Source organism: Triticum aestivum, chromosome 3B, assembly GCF_018294505.1.
Source record: "Triticum aestivum cultivar Chinese Spring chromosome 3B, IWGSC CS RefSeq v2.1, whole genome shotgun sequence".
NCBI classification, from domain to species: Eukaryota; Viridiplantae; Streptophyta; class Magnoliopsida; order Poales; family Poaceae; genus Triticum; species Triticum aestivum.
Window position 1 is genome coordinate 350,450,560 of NC_057801.1, and position 8,947 is coordinate 350,459,506.

Here is an 8,947-nt window from a genome sequence, read left to right on the forward strand (position 1 = left end):
CGGTCCACGTGTCAACATATCATAGGCGCGTCTCGCCCATTGGATGAGTGACACCTGTGCCAGCGCGGACCTGACACGTGTCTCCTCCAGCCAATGATGATTTTACACGTGGAAAATCCCCATTGGTCGGGGCTGTTAACGGGTTATCGGATCCAAAACCCGAGCCGATAGCTTAACGGCGTTCCGTTACGGTGGATGCCACATGTCAGTCACCCTTGACGAAAGCACTTCTGTGACGCGCGATTTATCGTCATGGAAGTGGACACTTCCATGATGATAATTTTGGTAATGTCATGGAACGCTTCTACGACAGCACAGGTATGACTATCTTGATTCTGTCATAAATTTGTCATGGATGTACATGCATGACAAAAAACGTGACCTACTGTGACAAACACGTATCATCACGGAAGTGTATTTTTTTGTAGTGTAGATAGTTTTGTGATAAGATAAATAGTAACGAGTAACAAGTAAATAAAGTAAACAAAATGCAGCAAGGTGGCCCTATACTTTATGTAGCAAAGGATAAGCCTGGACAAGTTCTAATAATGAGAAAGGAGCTCCCGAGGACACACTGGGAATTATCGTCAAGCTAGTTTTCATCACGTTCATATGATTCGCGTTCGGTACTTTGATAATTTGATATGTGGGTGGACCGGTACTTGGGTACTGCCCTAAGTTATGATTAACCCCTATTACAAGCATCCGCAACTACAAAAGAAGTATTAAGGTAAACCTAACCACAACATTAAACATATGGATCCATATCAGCCCCTAACGAAGCAATGCATAAATTAGGATTTAAGCTTCTGTCACTCTAGCAACCCATCATCTACTTATTACTTCCCCATGCCTTCCTCTAGCCCCAAATAATGGTGAAGTGTCATGTAGTCGACATTCACATAACACCACTAGAGGAAAAGACAACATACATCTCATCAAAATATCGAACGAATACAAAATTCACATGACTACTAATAGCAAGACTTCACCCATGTCCTCAGGAACAAATGTAACTACTCACAAAGCATATTCATGTTCATAATTAGAGGAGTAATAATATGCATAAAGGATATGAACATATGATCTTCCACCAAGTAAACCAATTAGCATCAACTACAAGGAGTAATCAACACTACTAGGAACCCACAGGTACTAATTTATGGTTTTGATACAAGATTGGATACAAGAGATGAACTAGGGTTTTGAGAGGAGATGGTGCTGGTGAAGATGTTGATGGAGATTGACCCCCTCCCGATGAGAGGATCACTGGTGATGACGTTGGTGATGATTTCCCCCTCCCAGAGGGAAGTGTCCCCGGCAGAACAGCTCTGCCAGAGCCCTAGATTGATTCCGCCAAGGTTCCGCCTCGTGGCGGCGGAGTTTCATCCCGTAAGCTTGCCCACGATTTTTTCGAGGGTAAAAGTGATGATATAGCAGAAGATGGACGCTGGAGGCCCACCAGGGGGCCCAGGAGATAGGGGCGTGCCCTATAGGGGGGGGGCGCCCCTGTCTCCTGGATAGGGTGTGGGCCCCCTGGCATATTTCTTTCGCTCAAAAATTCTTATTAATTCCAAAATGTTGCTTCGTGGAGTTTCAGGACTTTTGGAGCTGTGCAGAATAGGTTTCCAACGTTTGCTCCTTTTCCAGCCAGAATTTCAGCTGCCGGCATTCCCCCTCTTCATGGTAAACCTTGTAAAATAAGAGAGAATAGCCATAAGTATTGAGATATAATGTGTAATAACAGCCCATAATGCAATAAATATTGATATAAAAGCATGATGCAAAATGGACGTATCATATACCCATATCTGCTCAAATCATCTATGAAGGTCAGAAAATAACGATACCGCCGTGAGCCTCAACACTCATGGGACCGCATACATCGGTATGTATTATTTCCAATAAGTCATTGGTTCGCTCCATTGTTATGGAGAACGGAGTTTTAATCATCTTGCCCATGAGGCATGGTTCACAAGTCTCAAATGATTCATAATCAAGTGATTCCAAAAGTCCATCTACATGGAGTTTCTTCTTGCGCTTTACACCAATATGACCTAAACGACAGTGCCACAACTATGTTGCACTATCATTATCAACTTTGCATCTTTTGGCATCAATATTATGAATATGTGTATCACTGCATCAAGATTCAACAAAAATAGACCACTCTTCAAGGGTGCATGACCATAAAAGATATTACTCATATAAATAGAACAACCATTATTCTCTGATTTAAATGAATAACCGTCTCACACTAAACAAGATCTAGATATAATGTTCATGCTCAATGCTGACACCAAATAACAATTATTCAGGTCTAAAACTAATACCGAAGGTAGATGTAGAGGTAGTGTGCCGACGGCGATCACATCGACCTTGGAACCATTCCCAACGCGCATTCTCACCTCGTCCTTAGCCAATCTTCGTTTAATCCATAGATCCTGTTTCAAGTTACAAATATGAGCAACCGAACCAGTATCAAATACCCAGGCACTACTACGAGCATTAGTAAGGTACACATCAATAACATGTATATCAAATATACCTTTGTTCACTTTTCCATCCTTCTTATCTGCCAAATATTTGGGGCAGTTCCGCTTCCAGTGACTAGTCCGTTTGCAGTAGAAGCACTCAGATTCAGGCTTGGGTCCAACTTTGAGCTTCTTCCCAGGAGTGGCAACTTGCTTGCCATTCTTCTTGAAGTTCCCCCTTCGTCACCTTGCCCTTTTTCTGGAAACTAGTGGTCTTGTTAACCATCAACACTTGATGCTCCTTCTTGATTTCTAACTCCGTAGCTTTGAGCATTGCGAGGAGCTCGAGAATTGTCTTCTCCATCTCTTGCATATTATAGTTCATCACGAAGCCTTTGTAGCTTGGTGGCAGTGATTGAAGAACTCTGTCAATAACACTATCATCTGAAAGATTAACTCCCACCTGAGTCAAGTGGTTATGATACCTAGACATTTTGAGTATGTATTCACTAACACAACTGTTCTCCTCCATCTTGCAGCTATAGAACTTGTTGGAGACTTCATATCTCTCAACTCGGGCATTTTCTTGAAATATTAACTCCAATTCTTGGAACATCTCATATGATCCATGACGTTCAAAATGTCTTTGAAATCCCGATTCTAAGTCGTAAAGCATGGCACGCTGAACTATTGAGTAGTCATCAGATCGAGCTAGCGAGACGTTCGGAACATCAACATCTGCTCCTATAGTAGGCCTTTCACCTAGCGGTGCATGAAGGACATAATTCTTCTGTGCAGCAATGAGGATAATCCTCAAGTTACGGACCCAGTCCGTGTAGTTGCTACCATCATCCTTCAACTTAGCTTTCTCTAGGAACACATTAAAATTCGGGGAAACGATAGCACGGGCCATCGATCTACAACATAGATATGCAAATACTATCAGGACTAAGTTCATGATAAACTAAGTTGAATTAATCTTATTACTTAAGAACTCCCACTTAGTTAGACATCTATTAAGTCATCTAAATGATACATGATCCAAATCAACTAATCCATGTCCGATCATCACATGAGATGGAGTAGTCATCAATGGTGAACATCTCTATGTTGACCATATCTACTATATGATTCATGTTCGACCTTTCGGTCTCCAGTGTTTCGAGGCCATGTCTATACATGCTAGGCTCATCAAGTTTAACCCAAGTATTCCGCATGTGCAAAACTGTCTTGCACCCGTTGTATGTGAACGTAGAGTCTATCAGACCCGATGATCACATGGTGTCTCAACACGATGAACTGTAGCAACTATGCATACTCAGGAAGAACACTTTTACCTTGAAATTTAGTTAAGGGATCATCTTATAATGCTACCGTCGTACTAAGTAAAATAAGATACATAAAAGATAAACATCACATGCAATCAAAATATGTGACATGATATGGCCATCATCATCTTGTGCTTTTGATGTCTGACGGTGTCCTGGACTAGGGGGTACTCAATGCGTCGTCTCCCGATCAGTTGGATTGGGCCGAGGACACCCATGGCCATATACTCATGGGCCAGTCCGGACAGCTGCCACATACAAGGAAGAATCAACAAGACTTGGCGATCAAGACAAGGACTCCTCCCCCACCGGCGTATTCGGCTAGGACTCTTGTTATCCTAGGCCTCTGGTGCATTATATAAACCGGGGCCAGGCTAGTCGATAGATATATACAACAACAATCATACCATAGGCTAGCTTTTAGGGTTTAGCCTCTACGATCTCGTGGTAGATCTACTCTTGTACTACCCATATCATCAATATTAATCAAGCAGGACGTAGAGTTTTACCTCCATCGAGAGGGCCCGAACCTGGGTAAAACATCGTGTCCCTTGCCTCCTGTTACCATTGATCCTAAGACGCATTTCTTGAGACCCCCTACCCGAGATCCGCCGGTTTTGACACCGACATTGGTGCTTTCATTGAGAGTTCCGCTGTGTGATCGGCGAAAGGATCGATGGCTCGACTGCAGGTCAACTGCGACGTCGGCTTCCTCGTCACCAGCTCGACTGGTCACCTTGGCTTGACCGAGGACTGCGCCCTACCTCCGACCGTCATGTTCGGATGAAGGCCTTCATCAACACCAACTCCAATCTCTATCAAGATCATGGAGGAGTCATCCATGGAGCTCGGGGGCTCAACGTCAACATTGCCCTCAGGCGACCGTGCTGTTTTTCTGGACAACAAACTTGTATCCGCCGCCACCGCCTCCTCGAGTGTCGCCTAAACGATTACTTTGGTGGAATTATGCGGAATTAAGTCTACAACAACCCTGCAAAAATTTCGTCGAGTTTCGATGGAGGAATCTCCGGCAATCTCCGATATACCGGAGCCCTGTTGAATCTGGACGAGAATCCGGACGAGTTTAGGGCGTGGTATGCAGCGTCTAGCTCGGATGTCCTTTGGAGGATCCAACCGTTGATTTGCTGCGGAATTCCCTTATCTACCACCTGCCAAAAATTCAGCTCGATCCGACCGTCCGAACTCCGGAAAACTTCCAATTAGTGCATCACTTTTTGGATCTGTTTTCTGCGCGAAAATGAATCCGACCCGAGTTCGTCTTTTTTATGAACGGGATTTCGGACATCCTTTTTGAAAAAAGTTTTGTATGGGGTATTGTGTTTTGTTCCCGAACACATCCCACTAACTTTAAGATCTTTTGAACATGGTCTTTAACATCATGCTGGTGTCAAACCAGTCCGGCAATATTGCTCCACGGCTGCCGACCTGCGCTAGACACGTCGTCACTTTGTTGAGCCAAGCTCAACTTCTTCGGATCATCATCTTGGCAAGCCGAACAAGAGTCCGGCATCGCGAAGGATAAATCATCACCAACATCGCCGCCCCACGGATTACACGGAGCGGACATACCAGCATCGTGGCACGGTCGCTTCATCAAGCCAGCATCGACCACGTCACGACCTACATCGGCAGGGCCGCACTATTGCTTCTTCAAACTGGTGTCCATCATGCCGACCTACTTCGACATCTCGGCTGGACCGGGGGCTTCGCCATCTCTTCATCAACCTACTCCGGACACTTCGGTGTCACTAGCCGACCAGGCATGGGTGCGCGGATCGAGTCCCAATTTTGGGAATCACCTTCCTTCGGATTGCTACAACAAATAAACCAGGTGCTATTAATCCTAGTATTTCTTTTTGCTTGTTTGGGTTAAATTTTTCCCAAGGAATTATTACTCTGGTTAGTCCAGCATATGTACACAGGTCTATCAAATGGTGGCCGCATTATCGACGGTCGCATGATGGTTCGGTCAGTTTCCGTACACAGTTCGGCGAACGCCGCATCCGGAACTCAGACGGACCTGTGAATCCAGGCTTTGCCACGCCTTTATTGCATTACGCCGACGACCTGCATCGACATCGACTTCGGCGCCAGGCCATATTTCTTTTACTACTCACTTTGCATAAATTATTTATTATGCAACATTTTTTTAGTTCCTATTATTACTATTATCCCCGGTCTGCACTACTTTTTGTGCACAGGAAAATGATCCAGCCGGACTATATCCTTTGACGTCACCTCGGCTGGACGGGGGGCTTCGTCAACACTTCATTACCCCATGCCGGGGACTTCGGCAGCACTCTGCCGTCCTGCATTGACCGTGCTATGTCACCACTTCGGAGTGCCGAGCTCCTTGCTCCGCCACCTCGGGACCGGCTTGGGGGATGGAACCTTGTCCCGCATCAAGCTCGGACCGCGTCGTCAATACCGAACGCATTAACCAGCTAAGTTGCCTTCATGCTCAAAGTTTTAAATTTCTAACTTGTGTTCGGTTCGACCAAGAATTATACTTTTTTGTAAAAAGTTGCTTGTACAAATTTTCCTTGTCGAAACTTTGTTCGCACAGACTTGACGCGCTACCCGCGCTCATTATACCTGGGGGCTTCTTTAACAGAAGCTTATTAATACGGGCTTTATGCCCAACACATGTGTCACACTTCCGCATGTACCTTTTATTCACCATTATATGCATCGATATGACTTAAGTTTTGGCCAAGCTGGGTTTCCTGGCTCCTGTGCTTACCCCTACGTTCCCGATTGTTCAGCTAGGTGGTAAAAGGAGCACCTCTGCGATTGTTACTGCCGGGTCAGCCGGATGTGTACCTCAGACCGGGTGAAGCCGAAAGCTAGCGTTCTTAAGGGAATACTCGATCGGTGAACTAAAAGATGATTTTTAATTATTTACCCATCTGCCCCCAGATGATTTTCTGCTTTCATAGCAGCTTTGACATGCACTTTAGGGCATGCATCCCAGCGAAAGGAACCCTTAACGGAACTATTCTCCCTGGAAGATGTTTCTTACTACCCATGTAATATAACATAACTAGTTGGTCACTTGTCTGATACAGCACTAATGACCCCTACGCCTTGTCTCCATGCATACCACGGTTCTTATATAACCACGAAGGTATTCGGACACACTCCGGACTATTGGGTCCTGAGGTCGAAGCGAAAAGGTCCGCTATGACAAACGATCTACAATCCGGCTAGAAGGCATTCTACATGTCACCTTACATTATATAGTCAACTTTTACCCAAGTCACTTGGGGGCTCTTATGTTATTTGAGCTGTTTTGATACTAAGTGTTTTTCTTCTTAGTCCTTGCAAAGTTTTTATTATTTATCACTCCTTTTCTCGACACGAGTGTGCGGTCACTAGCCGAGGAGCCTAATTTCTCTCTCGAAATCGCTAGAGTTTAGTTTTCTAAACTTGCCTAATCTGTAGGCTGACCCACTTGACGTCTTGAGATAGGATGTGTCATGTTCAAGCACGGCAGAAGCACTTTTTTTCTATAGTCCAATTTTCGGATTGGCACCGAACACTTGATCTTGTTCGGACGTCATGTTTTTTACTGACTTTTTTGGTTTTCCAAGATTTTGGCACTTTTAAACTATTTGCGTGTTTTCAGCACAACTCTCGCAGTGCAACGCCGGACTCCTTTAGAGATTCGGCAAAAACATTCTCGGATATTGCTATATATGCATCAGTTTCGAATTGTGTCTTCGGTCAATAGTTGGGTTTGCCCGGCTCCCGCGCTTGCCTCCTACGTTCTGCTTTGTTCGGCTAGGTGTGCAAAGGGAGAACCACTGCGATTGTGCTTCCAGCTTGCATGGTCAAGCACCTCAGTGGAGAAAGCCGAAAACTGACTGTCACAATAGGTGTAAACTGGTCAGCGATCCGATGACTATATTAAATGACGGGCCATTCATAACATTGTCCGAAGTGTTTCCGGCTAGACCTCGTCTGTCGCCGAACACGGCGGGGGCTAGTAACTGGCCTCCCAAACTAAATCCTCGATCTTTTGCTCTTACATTGGAGCTGAGGTTTCATGATCATGCTTAGCATGACAACCCAAAGAAAGGAACTGATAGCGGGACTATTTTCTTTGGAAGACATTTCTTCTGTTAAACAGCAATATAACATATCTCTCTGCGTACTTTTGTTTAGAAAGCCGTATGACCAGATTGCCTTGTTTGTCGTAAATCTTTGCCCTCATAAAGGCTTTATAAAGTAGGACAAACACTCCTCGGCTACCGGCCGAGGAGGTTAAAGCCCATGGTCGGTCAACAAAGTTTTGTACAATGCGGATCCGAGCATTAATGACATAAAGTACTTGGATACATTGAGTCATTACACATAATTTGTGATTTTACTATGGATATTGATCCTTAATTCGGCCACCCGTGCCCGCATTAAGGCCCGGGGGCTACTGGGCTTCGGGCTTATTATTTACAAATATTAAAGGGGCACATTGATGCGCTGATCTGGTGTTGCCACCCGACCAGTGTCTCGGGGGCTACTGCATTGCTTGTTCTATGTAGAAAATCTTAAGTGCAATACAGTTTCCGAGGAGATTTTGATTGTCAGGTTGGTCGGCCACACCCAACCTGAGCCTCGAGGACTGAGCACGCCGCTTTTTGTGTCCCGAAGTGTTCTGCCGAGCTAGGACTTGATCCTCAGACCGATTTTGCAAATCAACATGAGTCTCAGCGGCTACAGGGATCAGCGGTCTTATGTCATCCTTCAGGTGCATCTCGGGTTTTAGACCGATACATACCTTGAGGGCTACTGGCTATATATCTCGTCAGAGAATAAATTACATCAATAAAAAACATTGACCAAAAATCAGCCCACGACCGAGGTGCTTAACCACCTCGGAAGCAGTTCGACATATAGCTCGGATGCAAGTGGCTGGCTCCTTAGAGGGCATTTCCGGCATTAAGCTCGGTTAAACTCCTTCAAACTTCTTTGAACCAAGGTGATTTATGACACCTCGGATGAAGTCCGGTGTTGCAGCTCGGATACATAGTCCGGCGTTGGAGCTCGGATACATAGTCCGGCCTTAGAGCTGGGAAGCAGTCCGGCATTGGTGCTCGGCTGCAAAAGATACCTCGAATGCAGTCC